The following is a 14,784-nucleotide window of genomic DNA, read 5'->3' as shown; positions in this document are numbered from 1 at the left end:
ATGCTGTGTAAATATTTCATAATGCAGATATGGTGACAATATGACATTTGATTACCATACATACTGAAAAGTGTACAGACGATGTATATGAATATGCCTGTAAATTTAATTTGATATATGCCTGTAACTGTAAATACTGTAACTTCTGTACTAAGAAATGTGCCCAGTTGCCTCAGGGCTCAGAGCGCTATACACATAAATACAATACAATGCAATACAATACCTGTGTAAGGCATGAGCTAAAACACAGCCTCTATCACATTGTTCATGGGGTGGAGATACTGTATACCTCTCCAAACCCCTCCTTTTGCTTGTTTATTGGGTATATGGGCATGTTGCATGGGGAAATTGTTGTCTGTATTATGCCCTGCTTCCATAATGTGAGGAGTGTGTCAAAGATGCCCTCATCTGCTTCATGGGAAAATGGGTATTGTTTCACCTGGGGCAGCAGTGCCCTTTCTTTCAATTTAATGCAGACTTCCCGAGCTCCTTTGAGCACTCCTACATCATGGGCCCTTTTGTCCATACATTTTCCGTGACCTCCTTTAAGCCTCCCCAAGTGTAGGCGGTCTGCTTCTTCACTTCCTGCGTCATGGGCACCACTAGCCTTTCTACCACTCGCATTGGGCATGGGATTTGGAGCTGGACCACCGTTTCTCCTTCCTCCTCACCCTTTGCAAATAGCTGACCATCAGTCACATCAGTCAATGTCAATGGAGGGTTAATACAGAGAGCTGTATGCCATTCAATTTCATCCTCATCTGTGCCGCATAACATCACCACGTTTTTTAGTGTGACTGCCCATCTAACACTATTTGAGTGTCTGGGAGAACTTCCTTGTGCACTAAGGGCCTGAACAATAATTCTGTGGCCAGTCGTAATGTTTTCCCTTTCATCCCTGGTACACAACTGAAGAGTATGTGCACCCCATACATGAACACCTCACAGTGCGTTGGTTGTCCCTGCAAGGTGTCATGCGCACAGTATGCCTGTATGATGACTGCCACCCTTTCTGGGTACATGCCAGTTGTGAAGCACACCATGCTGTTTCCTGAGAACAAAATTGTTGCGTTCAGCAAATCCCTCCCCATTATATTCATGGGAGTGTCTTTAAAATACAATAAGGGTGCCACAAGGTGCTGTGTTCCTATTCTTAATGGTAAACCCTGTGTTACTGGAACAGTGACAATAGCCCCAATGAAGCCCTGCATGTCCATAACTTTGTTTGACAATGGGAACCCACCCTCCCTTATACATAACTTGGTGACCCCTGTAGCTATCAAAAAGGAGAAATATTTCTGTCCTATCTTCACTGCTACCTCAGGTTCTCCTTCGGGGTCTTCAGTTACTGCAAAGACTGAACACAAACACACTTTCTGTGGGCACTCCTTTTGGGGTGTTGTACCCTGCAGAAATGGGAAGGGGTTCCCTCCTAGAACTGTTACTCTGGTATAGTAAGGTACAATGTTCTGACCCAGCAGTGTATGGTCCCCTTGTGGGTGTGTCTGTGCAGGTGTTTGAAATCCATTCACTAGTGGCCCTGGGATCCCTACAGGTCCTGCATGGGTGGGCACCTGCAACTGCTGCAGTGGGGGCTGCTGGGGTGGCATGTGTGTGGGCTGTACCTGATCCTGTGTCGGCTGGGTCCCAGGTTGTGGTCCCCTAGGATTGTAGTAGAGCTGTTGCCCATAGGAGCACATCTAGGTGAAATAGCCCCATTGCCCACACAGAAAACATGTCCCTGAAAATCTGTGTCCTGCGCCTCCATTCCCAAATCCCCTGCTCCTCTGTGAGTACCCTCTGCCCGGCTGGTAGTATCCCAGTGATGGGTTATTCCCCCCTTGTGGATAAACACTGGGATTTTGAACCCCCCAATACTGTGTGCATTGTGGCTGCAGGTACCCCATTGCTGTGGCCAACCCCCCACTGGAAATCCCCCTTGTTGGGCGGGGTACCTTAACAAGGCCTTGGGTGAGCACTGCCCATTCCATTGAGAGCTTTGTGAGCTTCTTTTGCACCAACTTTGTTTCTGCTTTTGCAGCATTATCTTCTGAATTTTTCTCTTTTTCTTGCTTCCGTTTCCAAAAGTGCACCATTGTCAATTGTATCTCTGGCCACCCAATGGCTTCTATCCCTACCATTTTATCTAGTAAGTTCTGCACATCCGGAGGAATCCGGAGGACCAATATATCATAAAATATGGGTGTGTATTCATCCCCTGATTGTCGGATTTCTGGCATCCATATCTCCTGCATTTGTCGCATATATTCTGCAGGGTCCTCATCTGGTTTCATCTTACAGGCCACTATAGACCCCATGTCCGAAGTATTAGGGTGCATACTTCTTAGCACCTACCACACGTGGGCACAAAAGTTATTAAAGGGTGCTCCATCGTGGATATTACTACTCAGTTTTACACCATTGTATCCCACTTGTTCCCATGTCATTTCTCCTCTCTCCCTCAATATTGCCACAAACAAGCTCTTCATATCCCCAATAGCTAGGGTAACCCCTGATGTCTCCTTCTCAGAGGTGTATATCCACTTGCTCACTCCTGCCATAAGGGAGGGCAAACTGTACATTAGTTTGTCCCTATCCATCGTCAGCCATGACATGTAGTGTGCATCTCCCCTACCCTTCTGCAACAGGTGCAGTTGGGTCTGAGGACTGGGGCCTGTCCACCCCCACGGGCTCTTCACTACCACTATCTTGGCCTTTCTGCTGCAGAGGGTCTTGGACCAATCCCTGATCTCTCCCCTTCTAGCTCCCTTTTTCTTGTATCTCTGTCAGTTCTCCTTTCCGAGCTCGTCATCCCATCATTCCCTGACGCTCGTGCATGTCTCCTGGTCGGATCCCTAAGCAGTGAAGTCCTCTTCAGACCCTCCCTACACTTCTACCCCCTTGTTGGACTCATCATTGTCCAGGTTGGACATGACGATCCCCGATGTCCACCTCTCTTTACCCCCTCCTGCCCCGCTCCTTCTCCTATCTCTGCACCTCATTTTCTATCACCCCCTCTGCCTCCTTGAACATTGTGTCCAACTGTTGATGCATGCTCTCCTCTATATTCGCCAAGTACTTCCTGCTGCTCTTTTCCTTTGGTTCCCTAGTACCTTGGGCTTCCCTATTCCCATTCCTGCCCACCTTGCTGCGGGACATGTGCATGGGTTGGTGTACCCTGCAGCAGGTCTCAGCATCGGATACAATCCATAGGGTGGGGGCGGCACACTAGGTTATACCTCTGTAACACTGTCCTGCATGCCCCCCTATTTTTCCTTTTCTTTCATTTGGATTCTTTATAAGTTTCTAATAAATACGAAAATATGGTTTCTATTATTCTTCTATCAAATGTTCCCTGGCCTGGCCATTTGTGGAAACACTGGGGCTCATTACGGGGTTGCCGGTAAAAGCCGCCAGTAGGTGGCAGGTTACTGGCAATCCCTTACTGCTGCCTGATATCCTGTTGCTACCGGGATATCACAAGCGGCGGCAGTAATGGTAAATCCCCATTTCTATGGATCCAATAGGACTCCATGGAAATGGGGTCACTGAAGCACCGGCACCATTGCTGATGGTGCCGGAGCTTCAATAACAACCATGCCAGTAGGGTCCTGAAATCCCTGCAGGCAGGCCAGCTGGGGGATCCGTCGCCCCTACCAGCATTGTTGTAGTATGGCAGTCCTTATTTATGGACCGTCATACTTATATGTTCTGCACCCACTGAAAGTGGTACTGGATTATTTTATCATAATATTGGGGAATCTTATTTCATAAATGGTCCAGGGGCATGTCCATCCTTTAAAGCCATTCCCACCAACTTCTGCGCTCTGACTGTACTATCGTAGAGAGCTCCCTCCCCTTTCACACTTTAAACCCCACAATGTCCTAATTACCCTTATTTCCATCACACCTCTCCCAATCCCCTCCTTTCACTCTTACCTCTTGCACTCCCCCACCTTCTCCTCACACATCCCTACTTACCATTCATCCTGCTCACACCCTACCCATATCCGCTGGCCACAGGCCACCCAGTCACTAATTATTAGTACATCTATTGCCTTCTCCACAGGCCCACCTGTTCGCTAACATACTCTATGTTAGTATGCCTGTCCATGCTCTCCCCCCACCACGCATTTGCCCGTACTGTGCCAAGCTCAAGTATTTACACAATACCTCTGGTGTTGACCCTTTCACTTCGGCCGCCCCACATAAAACAACACATACTACAACCAACACACAGACAGGACACCACAAAATAAAAACCACAGACATACCCAACACCTACTGCATGCTTTTCCTAAACAGATCAACAATTCATTAACACTCCGCCCCAAAAAATGACGCTACTATACCATCGCCAGCACTAAGTACGACTCCCATGTAAAGGGGTCTGCCACCAACTATGCACCCTTCTGCTCTACCGCAGACCTGCCCGCCACACACCCACTCTCCATCAGAGACTACTATGGCTGATCATCCTCCCCCTGTAGAATGCGCCCCAAACACACACAAAAAACCGCTCCCCCCTCCGTGGACATGCAACCATGGTATTGCACATTCATGCAAGGGTACACTCACATGTCCTAGAGATACTCGAGTCCTCCCAGCATTGAGCATTCCCTACACCTACACCTGAGCGCTGGTGGCACTCGGGACCAGGCACCTTTGTGACCTTGCCATCTGCAGGGCCTCCTCGGTTGTGCACTTTGGAAAAGTCTGCACTTACCTGTCCTGCACCCCCCAGCGGGGTGGACTGAATACCCTCAGCTTGCAGAGGGAACTGAGGATCTCAATGGGGCCTCCAAATGTGTCAGGGGTCCACTAAGGCAAGTACCGACTGGAACACCAGAGTAATCCAAGAAGGAGCGCACACCAAGCAGGAAGTAACACAATTTATTTAGGCCCAGAATGCAGCTGGGAAAGCACGGTTCAAATAGCCCTATGGAACGGAACTGAGTTAAGTGAGCTGTCAATGCCGCCCATATCAGGCAACATTTTCTTACACAAACAACATAATTTACATAAACACAGTTGAAACATTATTTGAAACACCTTAAAAGATGTGATTGGTGTCAGTCCCCTATAACCAGGCATAAATTGGCCAATCGTAATTGGCTCATGCCATCCTGGCCCCCATTGTCCAACACCACCCATTGTGATGTCAGGAACATTCCCACACCGAACCACAATTACATTTCAAAGTATTATGTGATTGTGGTGGCCACTGGAACTTTATTAATCTGCCATTGGTCAGCCCTCATCGAGCACACAATACAACCTGAGCGGTTACAGGTCATTTGGTCGAAAATAAATGGTCGCCAGGACAAATGGTCGACGCAATTTGGTCGAAAGACAAATGGTCGAATTTTTTTTTTCTTTGTATTTTCACTTTTTTTTTTTTTGTGGGGGTCCCCGCCAACCCCCTTTTTTGTGGGGGTCCCCCCCAACCCCCTTTTTTGGTAAAAAAAAACTTTTTTTTCCTAAACGAAAACCTGAAAAATAAATATATAAATAAAAAAAAACATTCGACCATTTGTCTTTCGACCAAATTGCGTCGACCATTTGTCTGTCGACCATTTGTCTGTCGACCAAATGACTGGACACCACCTGAGCTTGGCAAAGAGGATAAATTCACATGACATCCGTCCAAGGAGGTGCCCGCGGATATCAGCAAGGACAAAAACCATGGTTGCACCCTGGGAACACCAAAACCTCTCCTGGTGATTGGTTCTCCATCACTTGTCCCCTTGCCCCACAGCCCTTTTCCCAGGATCATCTGCCGAAGGGTGATTTGACACCGCAAACCCCACTGTGTTTGAATTCTTTCTAACTGCATTTCATTTCTAATTCCCTACAAGTTCCTAGCAAGCACCAAGGTGCCTAGCTCGGTGGCCTCAAGAGTATCTACTGGTCTCATTCCCCTGGCTACGTTCTCCTGGGAACTGCCAACTTGCAAAATTACACCGTTGTAGCTGAGAGCTCGAGAAATTCATGGTTGCCCAGGATATGGGGCCTGTGGCTGGGAAAAGACACATGTGTTACTTACCTGTGGCCTATACTCCAAAATGGCTGTTGTGTTCTTCACACAAGCACCGGCCAGTACCTCAAACCCTTCCTTTGTAAATATACAGTATTTGGGTAATCCTACCTATGCTGCATCATTTGTAAATATACTGTACATGGGCACTCTTACCACTTTATCTTTGTAAACACCCTGAATGTATCTTTTCCCTTCTATGTTGTAACTAAGCTTCGAGTTCTCCAATGTATTGTGCATATTTTCCTTTGGATGTGTAACTAAGCTTTGAATAACCTTTGCAATGCGCTCGAATACCCTCGGGTTTGGTGCGCTATACAAATAATGTAACAAACAAACAAACAAACAAACATTACATCAAACAGTGTGTAAAGACTGGAGAAATAAACAACAGAATTCAGAATTTAAATAAAATCAAAGTGCATCCCAACATTTTGAAATCTAAACCTCCCAAAAAACACATCATTCATCACATGTATATAAATAAACCATATAACACACCAACACCGATGAATAACTTTAAATCAAAAACAAAATGAGAAGAAACCGCAATTATAACCATTCCAGTATAATGATCAGCTGAACATTTCGGTGCTCAGCTGGAATACATGTGGTTTTACACATTTACTCAATAATAGTGCCCCAACTTCTTAAACCCCTTTGATATCGTGATACTGCAAGAAACATGGCTATCTGAGAAACCATCTTGGGACAATCATAGAATTATTCTACATCCAGCTAAAGTTGCTGTATGAGGCAGACCAATGTCAGGTTTGTTAGCGGCCATTAAAAATAACAAAAATGTATGAATTTCGGCTTATAGAAGCTCCGAATTTGTTTCTTCAGATGGTCAAGATTTCTTATGGGTAAGGCACTTTTGCGACAATTAATTTGTATCGTAACCTATTGGGACTAACAGATGTAACATTTTATAAGGATCTTGAGCATTTGTTGAACACTGTTTTTCAAGCAACTGACATTACCAATATTATAGTAGCAGGAGATTTAAATCTTCATCTATTAGAACCTTGGAGCAATGCATTAAGGCGGCAGAATGATAAATGGATATCTTTAATGGTTGCTTGAGGAATGGTGATGTGTAATGGGTCAATAGCTGGTGACATTCCTGCAGAATATACATGGCATCGAGGCCCCACTCCATTATTGACTATGTTTTTGCTGATAGACATACCTTTCAATGCACTACAGACTTAACAGTGATTTAATGTTCCCATAGTGATCATGATGCTTTAGCACTAGGAATAACACTTAATTGTGAAGGGACAAGTCTACAGGTGCAAGATTATGCAAATATAGTGACAGTAAATAATGCAAGGACTAGATTTTGTTGGAACAAACAATCTCTAAGAGCTTTCAACAACAACTTAAGTAAATCTGGTGAATTTGAAATCTGGCCAGGTGAATATTATACAGTACATTTACATTTATATCAAAGCCAGGTCGTAGATCCACTAGGCAGACGTTTTAATCCAAGACATGAATATGACCACCAAGTACAAATCAGAAAATCTATGTTCCGTAAAGAAAAAAGAGCAATTCTTGCGGAAGGGCAAATTGATTAAAAGTGCCAAATGCAAATTGCGGAAATTGCGGAACTGGTTAATATCGTACCGCCCACAATTGCTACAGGCTGATGGTGAGGAGATGTTACGAGCAATCGCTGCTAAAAACCCGTCCCAGATTTGGACGCTACTCAACAACGCTAGTCAATTTAATCAAAGAACGGTTCAAGTCAATGGGGTTAGCGACACAGATTGGGTGCAACATTTTACATCTTATTTTGCTCCCATAGCTGAGAGTACCTGCGCTCTGAAATTAGGTCCTTCTTGTTATCATGGCCTACAAATCTTACAAGAAGATATTCTGTACCACATTAGCAAACTTACCTCGTCACGAGTGCCAAGCCCCGATGGCCTGAACAATAGTGTGTTCAAAGATCAACCTGGCCTATGGTCAAACATTTTGTTTAATATTTTCAATCATGTTATAGAATTATCTGAAATTCACGACTCTTGGAAATGGTCAATTATTGTAACAATTTTCAAGAGAGGTGATCGGTCGTGTGCTACCAACTACCGACCGATCGTGCTCTTGGACGCCCCTGGAAAATTATTTTCCAGGTTTATATTGCGAGACTTCTCTGATGGACAAATAGAGAAGCATGATGTGACCCGTTCCAAACAGGTTTTGTCCTAGGCTTGGGCACGTCCGTTAATCTGATTACTCTCAACTCACTAATAACTCATTATATTTCCATAGAGCAGCCATTGTATTTGATTTTTATTGACTTGAAAGCTGCTTTCGATTCTGTATCGAGAGACTGTTGATTAGAAAGTTGGTTCAGAAGGGTTGCCCTGGATATTTAACATCATTGATTAATGACATCCACATTGGTAATACCATACAAGTAAGATTAACTCTAGATGGGAAATTAACTATCCCAATTAACAGCTATAGAGGCCTATGCCAAGGGTGTACTTTGGCAGCCATATTATTTAATTTTTTCATTTCAGACGTGGGTAAATCTTTTGAGAATATAATTACTGACTCACCAAAGCTAGCAAATAAGATAATCAACTATTTACTTTATGCTGATGGCCTATCATTATGTCCAAAACACCAATTGGACTACAAAGAATGATTGATGCCCTGGCAAATTGTGTATGTAAGAACCATCTGACTATACACTATAACAAGACTAAAGTCATGCAGTGTCTGGAAGCAAGAAGAATAAATCGAAGAACGATGGACAAAAACCTGAATGTGTGTCTCAGTACACATACCTGGGAGTCAATTTGGCAAATGCGTATGATATGAGACAGTATATAGATATTCTGAAAATTAAATAAAATATGGGAATAGTTCAAGCAAAGATCATTCAGGGGAAATATGGCAAATTTACTTCGACTCCTGCACTCACTTATTATAAACAGAAACTGACGCCGATTCTTCTATATGCTGCTGAAACAAAACCAATTATAGCAGAAGAAATCTGGACTAGTCTCGAAGGAAAATTCTGGCATAAAGTACTGCATTTGCCACAATGTATCCCAACGGTGTGGGTGAGACATGATCTGGGACTGATCTCCTTGTATGCCCGCTACATATGGCAAATTAGTGCCCTATTTTCAAACTGTTTGATTTCAGCGCAGTCCCATCTGGTTGTTGGCATACTGGCGAGTTATATATTTACTTCAAAAGACAAGTGTATTTCAAGTTGGCGCAAATTAGTTGTTCACACAACGGCCTGTATTGAAGTTACCTTATTGACTTTGTCCAAGATCCCACAAGAGTTAAGACCACATTTTTTCAATGGGACTGTTGTGAAACAATAACAAAGTGTAACCTCAATAAAGACTTCAGTAGCAACCCATTCCAACCAAAAAAATATGGTACTGTGGAGGCGTATGTAACTAAAAGTCAGTCAAGCAGGCATCGTATAGAATTCATGCGCCTACGGTTTCATTTGTGGCCAACGAAAGAAGTGCTAGCCAAAAGGAAGATGATTAAACATTCTGATAATGGATGCAGGTTCTGTTGCTCAGTTACACAGAGAGAGACCTTAAGACACATTTTAGTGAAATGTGCTTCTCTAAATGATCAAAAAAAGCATTTCAATTGTGTTTTGAAGGAATATGGAAATGCTGATTGTGATTGTCTATGGTTGCTAATACATACTTGTTTCCTTATACGAGTGAGACTAGGAGCATTTAGCGTTCTTCACTCTCTGAAAATAGATGAAAATTCAAGTCCAAAGTAGGAATAGACTTGCATGATTTTTGCTTTATCTGGTTGTTTTATTATAGTTTCTTTTCCCTATCTTTTAGTGCAATTTTAGATATTTGAATTTTCTGAGTGAGATGCAAAAGATTATGCTTAAAGTCTTCTCGCCTTTTTTGTATTCTTTTTTTTCTCGTCGCTTTTTATCATAGATGATTTTATGCATTGCTTAACGATTATATATTGTAATTTTCGATTCAAATTATCTATAAAAAATTGTAAAGTTGAATTATTTCAACGAAAACAATAAAAAAAAATGTAATCATGAGGTTCCTACATGAATCAATTACATACATAAAAACTCACAAGTAAAGACTCCCCAAAATTTTAGACGAACAGGATAAAAGTACATTAATAAAACAGTGCAGTATATTTAGTTCTAGAGAGAAATCAATGACCTAGGGCCTCAATATAAGCATGGTGGTCTGGGAACTACGGCACCGGTAAGCATGCCGGCACCGTAGTTCCCGGACCACCATACTATGAGCTGTGCTCACAGGCACCTGTCAGCCCGCCAGGTCTGGCTTGGCAGGCAGAGCGGCACTCGCGAGCGCAGCATTTCAGATGCAACGGCACTGTCATTGACGGTGCCGGTGCATCCAACGTCCCCATTCCCATTGAGCCCTATGGGGCTCAAATGGGAATGGGAAATGACAGGCACCGGCACCCAGCAATGCAGGAATTACCAGGTCCAACAATGTCGGAATTACCCGGTAATTCCTCATTGACGGGTGCCAGAAAAAATGCAACTCCGGCGGCAGCCGTGGCTGTTTTACAGGCACGGCTACCGCCAGGGTTATAATGAGGCCCGTAGTCTTTGAACTGGATGATCAATTGTAAATCAAATGGTCAGTTCAAAATATTTCTATTTAACATGGTCGCAAAGAACCAACCAAATAAAATTATCAATCAACAGTCTACTAGAAGAGACAATAAATGTACTCAAAATTAACTAATGTCTTCTATATCGAGCTCATGAAGGGGCTTCACTAGATCATCCCTATTCTAGTTTCAACTATGTACCTATTTTTGGACTTGTTTTCTCCTGGATACTTTGCATTTCTTAATTTTTCAATAGAAGCACCCTTCAATCTATAATTAAACACACATGAAAAAGTGAATGGGCGTCATTATAAGTTTGCCGGTCCGGGAATAACGGCGGCGGTAAGCGACCGGCGCCATTACTACTGGACCGGCAAACTACGAGTTCTGCTCGCCAGTTCGGACCTGGCGGGCGTACCCCATTCCTAGGGGGCTCAAATATGAATGGGGAAGAATATTTTCCGGCGCCCGTGAATGGGCAATTACCTTGTCCGGCAAGGCCGTAATGACCAGGTAATTGCCCATTTGCGGGTGCCAGAAAAAAAATGATACCGGCGCCAGCCATGCCAGTTTTACCAGTATGGCTACCGCCAGTATCATAATGAGGCCCAATGTGTTTTTAGGTGTTCTACTTAATTACATTATCAAAATGTACCAAATGTTATTTTAAATATTCTCACTAAGTCAAGGCTATCCGGATTTTATTGTATGTATTTAATACTTAGAGCAACGGTGAGTAAATACTCAGGGCATCTAATTCCTCTGGGGGCCATAATGCTGCAAGAAATTCCAATCTGGGGACCAAAACGCTGCAGAAAAAAAAGTCTCCATTTGCACAGAAAGCACTCTGATAGTGTCTTTTTTTCAAATTGTGGGCTCACTGTGCTGTGTGATGTGTGATAGCAATAGAAATGAAAAGCAGACTGTCAGGCCGATTCATGGAATTAATGGAAATATCGCAGGGTAACCAGCGCACATCTATTCATGGAAGTCCATGCGCGAGTAAAATCTGGGATGTGCGCTGAAAAAGTGTGCCGCGCACGCCGGCGCACAGGTCATCTAACGGCGTGCGCCAAGGCCACAGCGAAAGTGCACATAGCGCGGCGCACATAACAAAAGTAGGCGGAACACGGGGCGTAACACTCGGAATGGGTAACAACTCGTGAAAATGTGGGCATCACGGGGGAAGTACAGGAGGCAAGTGCACGGAACGCCCACATGCTCGCCTACAACACGTATTCATGGAATCAAATAGGGCAAACCAGCGCACGGGCAAAGACGCGCACAGACCCAAACTCGTCCGCCACACGAAGGCAGGCGATAGCGTCCCTGCGCTGGAAAATAATGTGCGCCAAAATGTGCGCTAACAAAAAGCACGAATATACAGCTCTGATGAATGTCCCATACTGTGGCCCCCTAGGACAAATGATGTGCTAAGGGGTACGCGACAAACAGCGACACCCACTGTGTGAAAAATAGCGTGTGCGTGTATTTCGGGAGTGCGCGGGAAGTTTTACAGGCGATCGGGCCTGGGGGAGCGGGGTACGTGTATTTCAGGGGTGCGCGTGAAGTTCTACATGCGATCGGGCCTGGGGGAGCGGGGTACGTGTATTCCAGGGGTGCGCGGGAAGTTTCACACGCGATCTGGCCAGGGGGAGCGGGGTACGTGTATTTCAGGGGTGCGCGTGAAGTTCTACATGCGAACGGGCCTGGGGGAGCGGGGTACGTGTATTCCAGGGGTGCGCGGGAAGTTCTACACGCGATCGGGCCTGGGGGAATGGGGTACGTGTATTCCAGGGGTGCGTGAGAAGTTTCACACGCGATCGGGCCAGGGGGAGCGGGGTACGTGTATTTCAGGGGTGCGCGTGAAGTTCTACACGTGATCGGGCCTGGGGGAGCGGTGTATGTGTATTCCAGGGGTGCGCGGGAAGTTTCACTCGCGATCGGGCCTAGGTGAGCGGGGTACGTGTATTACTGGGGTGCGCGGGAAGTTTCACACGCGATTGGCCAGGGTACGTGTATTTCAGGGGCTCGCGGGTAGTATCACACGCGATCGGGCCGCCTGGGGGAGCGGGGTATGTGTATTTCAGGGGCTTGCGGGTAGTAGCACACGCGATAGGGCCGCCTGGAGGAGCGGGGTATGTGTATTTCAGGGGCTCGCGGGAAGTTTCACACGCTCGCCTACAACACGTATTCATTGAATCGAACGGGGCCAATCCGGAAACACGTACGCCAGCAGGAAGCAGGCGTACGTCGACCCGCACAGCATAAAAGTGCGCACAACAACAAACAAGCTCAGACACCAGGATGAATATACCGTTCCTAGCAGCAGTGGCCGTGGGATACCGCAGGAGGAGGAGGAGGATAGTCAGGGCCAGAATATTTACACCCAGAACAGCCTTTTTGGGATGCCTGATGACCATGTGTATGGGAGGTACAGGTTCCCACCTCACATCATACTCGACCTGGTCAGTGAGTGGGAGGATGACCTCACATCACCCACCCTGTGCTCCCAAGCACTCAGCCCCCTGGAGAAGGTCCTTAATGTACTGCACTTCTTGGCCACTGGATCATTTCAGCGGACAAGTGCCATAGTGGGGGGGGGTCACAGGCCACGCAGTCACGCTGCCTACACCAGGTCTTGGCCATCATCACTGCACGCCCATCAGTCCACAGGCACATATACCTGCCCAGAACACCTGCAGAAAGGCAGGCTGTCGCCCAGGATTTCTACGGGGTGGCACAATTCCCCAAAGTGCTAGGTGCCATTGATTGCACCCATGTGGCTCTACGGCCCCCCAGGGCAACTGAGCACATCTATAGAAACCACAAGCACTGGCATTCCATCAACGTCCAGGTAGTATGTGATGCCAAGGGAATCATCACCTCATTATATGACAACTATCCAGGGTCCACCCACAAAAGTTTCATTTACAGAATGTCAACCCTAAACCGGGACCTAGAAGCTGGGCGGCATGGCGATACATGGCTGCTTGGTGAGTATAAATGCCACTGCGCATGCATGCATGTCAGATACTGAGTAATGTCACAACCCCACTAATGATACCCATCACCACATCCCCAGGGGACAGTGCCTACCCTCTCAGCACCCACATGATGACGCCAATTCGGAACCCCACCACGCCACCCCAGGTAAGATACAACACAGCCCACATTGCAACCCGGGGCATAGTGGAGCGCACATTCGGAGTGCTCAAGTCACGCTTTCGCTCCCTTGACCGTTCTGGCAGGCAGCTGTTATACGCTCCCCCAGTAGTGTGCAGGATCATAGTGGCAGCAGGTGTCCTGCACAACGTTGCAACATGCCGGGGCCTGGCCATGGACATGGTGGTGCCCCCACATCCCCAACCACATGCACGCCCGCTGCGCATGGGAGGGGAAAGGGCACAGGGTGAGGCAGCCCGTACGCAGCTGGTGGCTAATTACTTCACCTAAAATCACACCCCTGTGGAGTGCACACAGCCCTGGCACATACCATCTGACAATCAATGATGACTCAATCTGACAATTATGTTGCCTCAATGGACAGTCAACTGTCACAACCATACCAGCCTGAGATTGTACATCTGGAAGTGTTCCATTGTGTGCTTCCCTACCTACACAAACACCACCAATGCTGTGTCATCAAAAGACACACTTCTATGCTGCTAAAATCATTACCCCCTTGCAAGATACAACATGACAACAGTGCCATGTCACCCAACCCCTCCCCAGCACCACCTCCCAACACACCATGGCATGTCATGCTATGTGAGAGCAAACAAAGTCATCCCCCAAACATGACAAAAGTGTCACAAAGTACAGTGCCCCTAATGGAAACTGGCCACACACAATATGCCCCCATTAATTTAGGAATAACAACACACGTGACCAAATACTTACCACAATACAATCCACCTACCCAACCCCAAACATAGCATAAACATGACAGTACTAAGGTAAAGGATACGTAGTCTTACAACATGATTATGCCAGCACATCGACCACTTCCAACTGTACAGTGTTGGTGCCACGCACATCTGTAAGTGCACTGCTTACAACATGAACTCCATCTCCAAAGTAGACGGCCTTGTGAAGGCATGAGGAATGAACCTGCAAATTAG

This window comes from Ambystoma mexicanum, chromosome 5q, assembly GCF_040938575.1.
Source record: "Ambystoma mexicanum isolate Mex_15411 chromosome 5q, UKY_AmexF1_1, whole genome shotgun sequence".
NCBI lineage: Eukaryota > Metazoa > Chordata > Amphibia > Caudata > Ambystomatidae > Ambystoma > Ambystoma mexicanum.
Note: the sequence above shows the minus strand (reverse complement) of the source record.